The sequence below is a fragment of the Silurus meridionalis genome, chromosome 20 (genome assembly GCF_014805685.1).
Source record: "Silurus meridionalis isolate SWU-2019-XX chromosome 20, ASM1480568v1, whole genome shotgun sequence".
Lineage (NCBI taxonomy): Eukaryota > Metazoa > Chordata > Actinopteri > Siluriformes > Siluridae > Silurus > Silurus meridionalis.
In genome coordinates this window covers 2,153,053-2,167,667 of record NC_060903.1, presented here as the reverse complement: position 1 = coordinate 2,167,667, position 14,615 = coordinate 2,153,053, and positions in this window count along the sequence as shown.

Here is a 14,615-nt window from a genome sequence, read left to right as displayed (position 1 = left end):
CACAGTAGCGCTCCAGCCTTTTATTCCACGTCATCCAGCCCATCCGGCTCAACCAGACTGTAATGAGATTATAGCATCTGTTTTTTTGAGCAAATAATCGTGGAATTAATCATGATTTTGGCGGCGATTGTTTTAAACCCAGCCAGATGACATTTGAAAAGGAACAACTTGATTTCTAAACTGTTATAACCCAAGACAACAATAAAAGTGACTTCCAATGGTTATTAGTGTGATTTTCTAACAAAGGAAAATGTTACAAACAATACAATATTATCTTACAAACAATAAGACAATAATACACATTAATATCAGTAGGATCTCAGAGATTAAATGTACGATCAGTAATTTTAATAAGTAAAAAAATAAATTTAAATACTCTGTAATATTTACAAATTTTTCATTTCAGGAGAAACTCTGTGCTCTGTTCAATGCCAAAAATTATTTTTTTAGTAGATTAGTAAAATTAGTAAAAGTAGGAAATTAGTTATAAAATGTAAGCAATTTTAATCTACTGAAAAAATAGCATATTTAATGTACATTTTAATTATACACTAATATAATTATTGTATTTTTGTTCTATTTTCTTATAGTTATTTTCGGTGTCTGTTATTATGTAGTGTTTTTTATTACCATTATGATGAAAATATTTTACAATATTAACTGTTTTCCTTTATTTGGCAACAAAATCCAAGTTACATTTTAAATGTATGAATGCACATTAAATGGAGGATTTGTTATTATTGGACATAACGAATACAATTTGACACATGAAGGTGCACAGGATGACATCATCTTTAAGCTTTATTGATAAATAGATTATTATTTGGAACAGATTGCAATTGCTTATGAGAGAAATTAGACTTTTTTTGTCCTTCAATGTTTCCAAAAAGTCTTCATTCCAATTTGATAGCTTACTGATGAAATTAATGAATGTCTGAATTTCGATGCATTCCAATTAGTTTTTTCCCTCTAAACGGACCTTGTGTACCGAGATGATGCTATTTCAGGATCACGGCTAGGGGTGATCTATTGGCCGAACGCCCATGCCAGGACTGCAGGGCAAGATTTCCTCGTAATCTGTACGAGCCCACAGCCAGTGATTAGATGATGGTTACAGCTTAACGGGTTTGTGAATGGCCAGATGGTTCTGTACAACATCGAATAAATGTTTTCCCACAAGGCAGACAGTGTTATCAAAATGCCACCCTGGGCTTGGACAGGGCATTGCAGATAGACAAAACACACAATGCATGTCAGTGAGAGTAACAGCGCTTAGACGCTGAATGGTGATGAGCGTTGTGTTGTGAGTGGGACAGATATAGCGTAGCATGTCACCACACCACCACTGTGAACTATGAATCTCTAAGTATAGATGTAAACACACGGTATGTGTGATATGATTTATAATGATTTTCCTACAGTATGTTGGATGTACTCCAGAGGTTATAAAGGATACATATTTAAAACCGCATGCATGCATATCCTTTAACATACTCATACTCTATGTATTTATAGTTCGTAAGATGAATAGCATCGCCGCATTACTTCCGACATGGGTGGAGATGTTAATGTTTCCAAACATGCTCCGAATGCAAAAGCTGTCATGCATAGTGCAGGCATATAAAAAGAAACCTTGTGTAGTTACATATGTACACACTGCATAGGAATAAAGTTCTGGGATTTACACAATTTTCTTGTTTTGCCAAATCAGTCTGCAAAGGTCTGGTGTCAATCACCTTATTTCAAATCACAATATCATTTTATAAATCTTGTTATAGTACTACAAACTCTGACTATATAAAAGTTATCTCATTCAACCACAAGGGCATTTGTAAAGTCAGCTACTAATGTAGGGTGAGGAGGCTTGAGATGCTGTCAATGTTCCAGTTCATCATGTTCAACATTGTTGAGGTCAAGTCTCTATATCAGGTCACTCAAGATCTTCCACTTCAACCCAGTGTGTCTTCATTGAGCTCATTTTGTGCACGGGTGCTTTGTCACACTGGAACAGGTTTAGTTCAAAGAAAAGGAATATTTCATGCTATCACATTCAAATGCATTATGTATAAAGTCGTGTGCTTCAACTTCGTAGTAAGAGTTTGCAGAAGAACCACATAAGGCTGGAAAAGACAGGTGTCTCAATAGTGTCCATATAGTGTATATCAAAGTACGTGTAACAAATTTAAACTTTCAAATCTTGAAAGACTAAATTGCAATAAGGATCAAAATGATCCTTGTTTAGAGACTTTCCACGTGGTGGAAAACTAACACGTGCTGACACTAGAGACTCCTTCCATGCATATTAAATAAACATCTCCTATGAGAAAATATCTATGATTTTTACTCCATTTATTATTAACTTTAATTTATGTAGAGTAACAGTAGAGTCCCTGTTAATAAGCTGTTTAAATTATATACATGAATTGCTATTGGTGACATTACAGTGCTTCTTGTCTGGAATTTTTAATCTAACATTATTCATCACTATGGAATCTCAGTATCATGAGTTTTTTTTAGTGAGTCATTGCTACAGGCACAAATTTTCTTCGTTGTGTCTACTTTAATGCCCTTATTGTGAAAGCCTGTCTGCAACAACACAAAGCACGTATTGTTACTGAAGATCTAGTCCAATTAACTTTCACTTGGAAGTGAGACATCCAAAAAAGCCACATAGAGCAAAATCAAGAAACGTACCTGAGACTGAATTTGTTCTTTGGTATCAATAATTCAGAATCATTTCTATGGGAAAACAATTCCTTTTATATGTGATAAATCGCACTATTTCCATAATCCGAGCTCTCTTGAATGAATGTAATCCTAGATTATCCAAAACAATGCACCGAATTAGCAGCTCAGGCCACACGGATTAATCCTAAACCAACAAAATATAACGTGAAGATAAAGCGTGATGCCATAAAACAGCTTGACTTAAAAAAGAAACATAAATATACAAACACAAAACCACCTTTTGTCAATGAAGTTAGACTGAGAAAAAAGATCCGGCTAATTTAACTGACCTCCTTTATTTGCACACAAATTATTTAATATTTTTCACTACCTTTTAACTCGATCGCTTAAAGCAAGCTTTTTTATAGCTGAAACCAGTTTGCCGACATTGTTAAGACATCGGACATCTTAAGAAGACACGTTTCCATAAATTATATCTTAATCTTAGTCTTAGTCTTTAGATGCACTATAATAACATTTTGTATTCACATGAACTTGGAAACCCAAACCTATTCCAGCATGGCAATGCCCCTGTGCACAAAGTGAGCTCCTTGAAGATATGGTTCACATGCTTTAGAGAGGCCTGCTATAGAGCTCTGATCTCATCCCTACTGAACACCTTTGGGATGAATTGGAACACTGACTGCACCCCAGGTCTTCTCACCTACATCAGCACCTGTCTTTCGTAACACCCTTGGGGCTTATGAACACAAATATCAATAAGCACATTCTAAAATCTAGTGGAACATCTTCCCAGGGTTGCTGAGTGAATTATAAGAGCTATTTGAGACTAAATGTGGAATGCAATGCTCAAAAATCACATACCGTATCTATGACTAGGTGACCCAATACTTTTGGCAATATAGTGTAAATGCCTATGAATTATACAGATGTCACACAGAAAAAGAAAGCGAGTTATAGTGTTACGGTGAGTAATATATTAATAATATTTGCATATTTTATACAACAATGTTATGGTCATCTGTGGCTGGCATGTTCAGGACCAACTGCTGAGAGAAGCTCTGTGGATCTGGAGGCCAGTTGTGCTGCCAGCTTGCTCTGCTTCCAACCAAACAGACACCATGAGTGACATTCCCAGGATTAATTTCTCTACACAGATGAATCAGAGGCCTGGATGGCCTCTCAAGCATGTTGAAGCCTTGCTGGTGCAGGATTACTAAAGCATTCGCGATTAACTAGCAAAGCAGAGCAAAGTTAGACAGTAGATCTACAGTAAGACATATGTAGTTGATTATGCATTTATCCAAAGCTAGATACAAGAAGGGGTGGCAAATATGATATATGATTTAACATGTGAAGGCATTTACACAATACATATCGCATACAATGTTTAGCTTTGCTAACAACATACCAGCTAAAAATAGCTCTGCACTGGTGCACTGTTTTCTTTATTAAAACCTTTGGCTCCTTTAAAAAAAAAAGAAATTATGATTTTAAATTTCAATCAATTCATTTAGCAATCAATATGTACAACAAATACAGTCTAATAATAATGACAATCAGCCTTTCCTGATCATTTAACCAGTTTATCTGAGGTAAATATAGCTATTTTGTACAACGTTCTCTTGGTTTCACAGTAGCTGTGCCTCTACATCTCTGTAAAGGCCTTCAGCAATGTGCTAGCTATGACAAGATTCGTAGTCTGGAGCTAGCTTCAGCTAGTTATATTCCCATATGTTTATGTTCTCACAAAATGAATAGAAATTGTTTATTTAAAATTTTCATAAATTATGACACAACATTAGGATAAGGAATTTTTCAATCTGCATTCTGTACACGTGAACGTCAAGCAATATCTGTAAAAATTGTGTTATTGTAGTCATATAACATATGCGCCTTGTTTCCACTGTTCCTTTGCATGTCTGTAGAAAAGGCTAGTCTCCATCCATAGCTAGCTTATGTTAAGTGTTTGTGTTTGCTAGCTGCTTAGCAACAGTCTTCTTACATCTTTAACCACATAGTGTTTACATCTAATTTCCATATAAATCACACCATTATTTTTGATTTATGTAATGATCCTGCTAAAGTTTTTGTCTGTCTGTGACATCTATGAATCTCTGTTCTCAGTTACAGCACTAAGTTACTAGTCATATACTAGAAGGTCACAAAATCAGGTTCTGTGTTTATTTGGTGCACAATTGGTGTTTTAGGCACAGCACTATTTTTAATGCTATAATCGCACATGGCACATTCAGTGGCAGTAATGTGATATGTCCAGTTCATACAACCTTCCCTGTTTAAACTATGGCTTTGTCTTTGTTTATTTATTTATTTTCCATGGCTCAGACATCTGCGTATGCCAAAAGCAAATGCCATAGTAAACCAGATATCACAATCTGACTGCTGCTTTTATTTCTAATCCGAAATGAAATGCAGAAAAAATCCTGATCTAGACAAACTGTGTGTGTGTGTGTGTTTGTTATGGAAGTTGCATAGTTGCACCAGGCCTGCATACGTTGCTCTGACCACATCCCACAAGTGGAAAAAGAGCCCTTGCCCTTCTCCTGCAGGCTGGAGCCAGACAAGCAGTGGTCTGGAAGGTAAGAAGAGTACTGGTGTCTGGTTGCAGCAGGGAAGAGGAGTGTACAGAAAGAGAAAAGCGTAGGAAGACAAAAAGGTCCAGCGTCGCCATGCAGACTTGTTGGAAGAATCCGTTAAATGGCTGTTTACAAGCTTCACAAAGAATCCGACTGTTCCACAGCTTCACCATTTGTGTGCTTTTAAGACGAAGAGAAAAAAAAGCAAGAAAGGATCAACGCACTGCTAAACTCCTCCCTGACTAAATAGACACTTTTTGTGTATGCTATCTCAAACTTTGAGGAGCGATTGTCCTGGACTACAGAGAAGCAATCACATATTTTTGCTAGCGTGATTCAAACACATTGGTCCATTCATTCCTGAGCAGCACTTGAGAACCTTGATGGATTGGCCCTTTCATTTCTACTTGAATCGCCTCTATTCCTTACTCATTCCTTATAGCATGGGATTGAAACAGGACCATTGTAAATAAGCCCAGTGTAAGGTGATCTCACAGCAGAAAGCGAAGACTGGGAGGTGCAGTTATAACTAAAAGGGGCCTTTTAAGGTCTTTATTAAATGTCTTTGAGGCTGTTGTAGGGAAAACACAGCTCGCTTGAATTTCTTCTGTTCCTCAGCATAATGATTTGTGCACTGCTTGCAGAATTGCTCTGTCCGTATGGTACTGTGAGGCTCATTCATCCTGAAAGCATCAGTATAAATTAAAATTCACACTGTTTTCCCCAAGTCTAATCAATCAACCAAGATATTTTTGGTCGCCAGCATTTGCATCATTAATTATTTCTAGATCTGAAAAATGAGGATGGTTTAGTAAAAAAAAAAAGATTTGAAAATAATTTCACAGATTTATGGACAAACGATTTTGTACAACCCACCTTGAGATACTGTGTGCTTTTTCTATTTCCATTAGACCCCAAAAGAACCTCCAATCATTTTGGAATCTGCTTGTGGATATTTGTGAGATTTCATTCAGCTACAAGGTCGTCAGTAAAGTCTGGTATTTATTTATGTGAGGTGAGGAGGCCTGGTATTCAGTCAGTATTCCAATTCTTCCTATAGGTGTTCAGCAGGGTTGAGGTTATAGCTCTACAGCAGGAGACAGGACTTTTCATAGTTTTGTGCACAGGGGGATTGTCATGCTGGAACAGGTTTGGGTCTCTTAGTTCAAGTGAAGGGAAAATCGAAAGACGTCCTATAGAAATGCGTGCCTCCAAATTTGTAGTAATAGTTTGTCCATATAGTGCATGTCACCCAAAATCCATAGAGGCTTTTTCATATGTCTATAACAAATAATATCATTATGCTCTGTTATTTCATTCTTAATGCAATTTCATTGTTATTTAATAGTTAATTCTCACTCAAAAATATTGTTTTTATAGGAAATAATTCACTACAGGCAGATAGTTATTTAAATACACAGTGTATATATTATATTTATCAAATGATTTCTTCTGCAGTTTGACTTTACATTAGTGTAACCTAACCATGTCCTACGAGAGGGTTAATGTTAGAGAAATCTATCAATCTGTCCTTCAACATGTTGGACTTCACACCCGAATACTCTTGTGCACAGAACCAGTCATGCTTTCAGGGCCTCCGTCTTTGTATCTCATCTAATACCCCGCTGATTAGATGCTGTTGTTTTGATCTCCCTCTTAGTTATTCTAATCGTAAATTGCTTCTCTCTCTCTTTTTCTTTCCTCTCACAATGGAAATCAGCTATTCGGTGAACGTTTTCTCGCGCTAGTCTTTCACCTCAGCTTTTCTGAAAAGAACCTTTGATGTTTGCCAACTGATAAGAGCAGACAAATAAAGCAGGATAGATACAGAGAAAGGCTGTATTTCACACAGTTTCAATTTCTCCACTTCAACCCAGCAATGTAAATCTTATCTCTAAACAAATAACATCACTTTATTTGAATAGAAGCTGCATGTTTGCTGTAAGTGTTGGCATTTGTTATCTTATCAGCTGTGGTTTCGAAAAAAAGTAAGCAAACTTTACTGTCTTCTGTTGTGGGATTTGCCATTTTGTTGTAGACATTACGTAAAGTTTTTCAGTTGAAACTGCAAAAATATTCTTTGCTGTGTTTACAGAGAACTAAACAAATTACCAATAGCATAGGGTCTTAGCTAGTGACCCTAATGAGCCACTCTGTAAAAGTCAAGCAAATTTCCCAGACTAATTAGCACAATCCAAAACTAAATTGTGATTCTGGGTTCAAGGGAACATTAAATACAGCATGTATTCCTATTGAATCAGGATATTTTAGCCCAAACATTGGATGCTTGTGGAGCACAAAGTCAATGTTTTGCATCTTATACTATAATTGGCATTTTGATTGATGTCCAGAACTAAGAATGAAATGTTTTGTATGCAGAAATGGTCTAAAAAATAATATGGGAGCTTCTGTAAGCCACTTTGGCTAATATACTTGACCCATAATCAGCATTATAATATGTGTCGATTTCTGTTGTATTTTCTATGGCGAGGTATTCGTTTGTAATAAGAACATTCCAGCCTCGACTCGTAACATAAAAACTCCACTGCATCTTCACGCCTGTGTTTTCTGCTTGGAAATCACACTATAAGAAGGTACTTCCACACCAGTCGTGTTTACACAGTCAGGAAGTGCCCCCTTTATATCACATGATCCTGCAGATCGATATCTGATTGGCTCCCTTCGGGCCATCGATTCGGCTCATACAGAAGAGACGACCTCAGCTGACCCCTGGTTCATTAAACTGAATCACGTCCAACAGTCGGTGAGTCAGTTTTTCCACTAGAGCTGGCTATGAGTTTCTCTGTGAGCAGGTTCCTGTTACATGCAGTTGTTGCCCAGGTTATAAATATACCAATATATTACACAGGACTTTCTTAGTAATGATTTACTTATTATAATTAAAGCTATTTGCAATATGCACCCTTTGTGCACCCTTGAGTGCCCTGCTATAGAGCTCAGACCTCAAAACCTTTGGGATGAATGTGAACACTGACTGCATCCCAGGCCACCTCACCTCTCCTGCATTAGTACCTGACTTCACTAATAACCATGTGGCTGAATGAATCTCCACAAATTTCCACAAGCACACTCCATAATCTAGTGGAACATCTTTCCAGAAGGGTGGAGGTTATTATAACAGCGAGTAGGGATTAAATGTGAAATGGGTGGTTAAAGAGCACAGAATCTTACAGTCAGGTGTCCATATATTACATCTACATTTATGTATGCTAGTATTGAAGTTTAAAAGGTTGCATTCACGTTTTAGGTGTTCTTATCTTAAGAATGCTTAAGATTTGTATACATTTACAAATTTGAGGCTTCTGGTTGTACTTCCTGTTTAGAAAAAAGAAGTGTCTCATTGGAATTCCAGTAGATGCAGGCTGCAGATGCCTCTAAAAAGATTACGACACCTTTAAGATGTCTCATCGAAAGTCAGTAAAACTTTTACATGTATGTAATATACTTTTTTTTTTATATGACATTCAGACACTTCAGATACACTTCGCATCATTTTTATGCATTGCTTTAATCAATTTTTCTCTGTGTGTGTGTGTGTGTGTGTGTGTGTGTGTGTGTGTGTGTGTGTGTGTGTGTATATCTGTATTCTGTGTGTGTACGCCAGACCTCAGCATTACACACACACAGCTATAAACTAGCAGAAGCCTGACCCATGTGCACTCTGCTGAAGAAAAGCAGATGCTGGTTCATCAGAGAGCCTTTAGCTATTACATTTTTTTCTATCAGGAAGGTCAGCTCGACCATATGTGTTCAGACGATACATTTTGGTGAACATACTGAGCATTCGGTCACTGTTCACCTCATTTGCTGCGTTCAAACACACACACACACACACACACACACACACACACACACAAAGTGGACTACAAAGTTGAAAGTTATTTCTTAATAAATGTAGGAACATATGGCATGGTTTGCTGATAGAGTCCACATCATTGGGTTATTGATTCATCCTCTTAATCTTCAGTGAATAGTAATTAAATAATTAAGGGAACTATGACTCACTTGGAGGATTTGATCCCTTCTAGTCCGAGTTTGACACACCAAGTCATTATTTGTGTCAGGCATCAAATACATAGATACAAACAGCCTTGCAGAAAGTAGTCCGAAAAATCATATAAATCAATTCACGGAAAAATAAAGAATAGTTCACAAAATTGTAATCAGACCCTGGTCTTTATTGCTCTTAAATGTGCCTCTTGTTTCTCATCATTTGGTGTGACTTTACCATTCAAACAGTTATCAGGAAATGAAGTCCTGGTGTGCTGACTTAATGATTAGATATGATTGTCCTGTTCTCCTTGGCAGTCTGAAAAGCTCCTTCACTTTCACACAAGTTGTGCTGCTGACTTTGTTGACACAGATCTACATAAATCTGGGACAAACACTAGATTAATGATCTCCCCAAACCCTTGGATAAGTACAGGATTTATGTTCTTAATCTGTAAAATATTTGCATTGTTCTTCTTAACTGCTTCAATCTTTAGGCTTACATTTCCTCCAGTATGTTTATTAGGGAGAAACAGATATTAAAAAAGCATCTGCTGGCCACATGTCGACTACTTTCACATGAGATAGACATTGTAAAGAACAGGTTTCACTAGGGAAAAAACATAAAACTACTAACTCAATGAAATAATCTGATCTACAATCAAAGTGAACGATTTTTTCTGATTTACTGTAGCAGGGTTATTGTGCTATAGAGGGTAAAAATATGTGTGGAATGGTGGATGTCAGAGATTCTGGTATGTTTTCCATCTAATATATTATGATGTAAAGTTAAATTGTGGATGCTATGATCAGCACTGCTTTGCCCTGAGGGTTGGGCTCATTTCAGGGCTGTTAAACTGTAATGAAGACACCATACCCTGAATAGAAGAAATGAACCAAATATTTTTTATTCAAACACTATAATTATTAAATGTCTATAAATCGATTTTCAAAATGACAGAATTCAGTCTCAGTCTCGACACAGCAGAATCCCTGAGGAGTAACAGCTGCTGAGGAACCCGAAGAGGTTCTGGAATTTCATTCAGTCTTCTCTGACTAGACGAACTCCCGCATAACATCATGAGCCGATCTGGAAACACAGTAATAACAGTCAAAGAAATTAATAAAAAGATTAAAATACTGATACTCATTTCCCTCTTAAACAATATGCACAGTCAAGACATGTTTTGCATTGGAGCTGTGTGCATTTGATCGACTAAGCAATGGATGTTTGTATCTGGTTTAACGTCAGCAGCAAACACGAGACACAGTCCAAAATGTAGTGAATACCAAACACATATTTTGCTAAATTAAGTCTTTATAATTGTGTTACTGTTTCTGAGCTAAAACAGTGATACCATATAATTAAATTATTTATTATTATTATTATATAATTTCCATACAGATATGTGTACATTTCTTTTTTTCTTTTTATGTCCATCCTGTTTCTTTAAGCGAGTGGAAAGCTTGTGATCCTGGATCAGTGATACAGTGTGACGTGTGTTCAGAGCTGACGGTGCAACAACATGAGGGAGGAAAAACCAAACACATAAGGCAGCCTAGTAAGCTGATTAAGAGGCACACCCAGAATAGAAACAGAGTCTTTCTCTCTCTTTCTCTCTCTCTCTTTCTCTTTCTCTCTCTCTCTCTCTCTCTCTCTCTCTCACACACACACACACACACACACACACACACACACACACACACACACACCTGCACACTCCCACTCGTTCCTAGGCCTCAGTGTGATAAAAAAAAAAAAAAAAATATATATATATATATATATATATATATATATATATATATATATATATATATATATATTACACTGCAAATGAGATGTTTGAGTATAGTAGAAATTTATACCTGCACAATTACATTTATTTAATATGGTTTTATTAAATTAAAAAACATTTAATATTAAAAATGCCATAAATCACTGATAAATCACTAGATTATTATCATTATTCAATTCTTCAGCTAATATAATAATCAATTCTATAGTTTTTATTATTAATATTATTATTATTATTATTATTATTATTATTATTATTATTATTATTATTATTATTATTATTATTATTAAGGATTAAAACGCTGTCCTGGAGATGGGAGCCAAACTGCATTGCCCATAGATTTAAAAATGTTATCTGCATTATTTAATATATTTTTTAAAGATTTGCACTACTGCAGTGTGTAGTTTTTCCCCTTCACACCTCTGCAGTTTCGATCCCGTACTTGGGTTACTGTCCAGATGTTCTCCCTGTGTCTCTGTGTTGTTGTTTTTTTCTGGGTTCTCCAGTTTCCTGCCACCTCCCAAAATTGTGTGACTCCTAACCACGATAAAATGCGTACAGAGGAAAAAATTAATGAATTAAATTATTGCATTAATGAGGGACCCCTTCAACCTGGTTATGTGCAGCAGGTAATTAACCCTGTCTAATTCTGCCCCCTGGTGGTCAAATTAACATACAACCAAGCTACCTTATTTCTTTTATTGTTTTTCAGTGAATTACTTTTTAGTAATTTGAGGTTTGAACTTATGAATCTTTTATTTTTTTCTATCCTTCTTTTACATTTCTTTATAAAAGGTATATACCAGTACCATATAGGCTACCTGTTCTTCATTCACTAAGATTGGTATTTGTTCTTTTTGTTTTGTTGTCCGTTGATTGCATATTAAACATATAAGTTATGATGGAGATGGAAGTTTCATCAATGCAAAACAAATCCTTTATTAGTAGTGTTTGATAAAGTGTGTGATATTTAAACCTCAACCCTATTTTCCAAACTGCTGGTACTGTCTGGTGTAGAAACTAATAGAAATGCAAGCAAATATGTCTTTAAAAAGTTTTATGCATTGCTGTTGAAAAAGGTGAGAAATGCTGAGGGTATGAGGGTACTTAGTGAACAAGATGTATTTCATTTCATGTTGTTTGTGCTACGAGATGTTTTTGGTGGTAATAAACATTCAATGGCACTTCGGGGGAACAGTCCACCAACCAACAGCAGACTGATGAAGGACTATCACTATATAATATCCTGTATGATCAACATTATATAGTACTGCACTATACAGTGCTAAAGTTTATGGTACTATATTATAAAGAGATGATGATATAGAATATGGTACTATATTATATAGTTATATGGTGACTATATAATCATAAACGGTATGATAATTAAGCATTAAAACATTTGAGGCATGTTTTTATGAGAACGTATTCAATAAGTAAAGTGTGTGGAAGAGGAGTGATATTTTGGCAATAATGTCTGCAGTAATGTATAGAACAAGTGCATTAATATAAACATAATTTGCAGGAATCTGACCGATCGGATTTAAGAATATACTTGGTGTATTTGGGATATAGTGCAGGTCCTGGAGGATCTGTTTTCAAAAACTTCCTGAAGCCGGAATATTTTCTGGCTACTTTATTTGACAGATCATTCAATACACTCGTGATCGGCATCAGGCCTGGTTGATGTTTTGCACCATCTGAGGCAGAGTAATAAATGTTTCCAAAAGAGTACATGTACATACACAAGGACTACATATAAAATTTATTTATGTGCATAGTAGAAAGAAAAGAGAGTATGTATTCAGGGTAAGTTGCTGTAGTCCCTCTATGTACCCTAATCCTGAAGGTCTGGCAAGGTTAGGTATCGTTATTAAACCTCATTTGATGAGGCAAGTAACTGCAGCTTATGCATTCAAGGGCAATTAACACGCTCCCTGGCCATTTGCTCTCAGCGGCCGTATCCAATACAAGACGTCCCTCGAGGAGCAGCGTTGGTAGGCGAGGCTGCGTCTGCTAAACTGTTTGAGTGGTAACAAAAGGCAGATTGGTGTGTATGCGTGTGCAGGGACAACAAAGCCTGGTGAAAGAGCCTTAATAATGGGGGTGCTTTGTAATTCTGCCCCAGTGCCTCCCCAGAGCACCGCCATCCCCATCGAGAGCCCCCTCAGCTCCATTGGCCACAGCTGCCTGGGTCTTTGTATTCAAGAGGCAAAATGGCCACCTGCAATTCAGTAGGGTGGGAAAACAAAGGAACTCGGTGTGAGAGAGAATGTAAAGTTTCACCAACAGCAGTTCAAAGTGGCTCATGAGTGTCTTATGAAAGTAGCAGATTGATCTGTGAGTTCATTAAGAAACGCACACAGTTCAGAATCAAAACGTTTCACAATTGACTTTTTAAAAAAAAATTTTTTAAGGAGTGATATTTTCAGTCATACAACATCATTTCTCTCAATAAATAACTTTAAGGTTCTTTGTAATAGGACATGTGCTGGTAATACTATAATATCTTTATAATCAGGTTCCGGATATTGTTATGGCCTCCACTGCTGCTTTAAAAGAAAAAAGCAGCATTATCAAGGAGATATGACATAATGATCTCCTAAACCCTTTATTTCATATATTAAGATTTGTTCCATTTATTTACTGTTTTATTTATTTATATATATGTGTGTGTGTGTGTGTGTGTGTGTGTGTGTATATATATATATATATATATATATATATATATATATATATATATATATATATATATATATTAATAATATATATTTTAAAAATAAAACAAATCAAACCTCTTTTACACTTGAACTAAACTTTAAATAAAACAATGACTATTTATGACTATAGATTTTCATTTCTTTGAAGTCTGGCAACAATATAATAGAACATACAGTCGTTTTTTTTTTTTTTTTTTTTTTTGTATCAGGACATAATAAAAAAAATTTCTGGTTCCTATCAAATCTGAATAGAGATGAACAACAGCACATCACATATTACACTATTACACTTTTTAGCCAAAATGAAAAAGCCATGTGTGAAAAACTAAGTACACCTTACGATTTAAAAGCTTGTAAAACCACCTTTAGCTGCACTTCTGTATGTCTCTCACATCATTGTGGAGGAACTTTGGCTCACTCTTCTTGCTTCAGTTCATTGAGGTTTGTGGCCATTTGTTTCTTCACAGCTCTTTTAAGGTCCTGCCACAGCATTTCAGTCAGGTTGAGATCTTTTCAGCTGATCTGTTGTAGATTTACTGGTGTGCTTGAAATCAATGTCCTGTTGCATGACCCGGTTTCAGCCAAGCTTTAGCTTTTGGACAGATGGCCTCTAGACGACTCTCAATGACTGCAAAACGATGATTCAGGTCAAAGAACACAACAGAAAGTTTCCAAAATTCGGGATCATTTCAAACTAAAACATAAAGAAAACACCATACAGTGCATTTCCTTTTTTTTAATTTGAAATAGATTTTTAGACCCGTCTTTTTTCTCTTGTATATTTAGTATTGCTCTTTAATGAA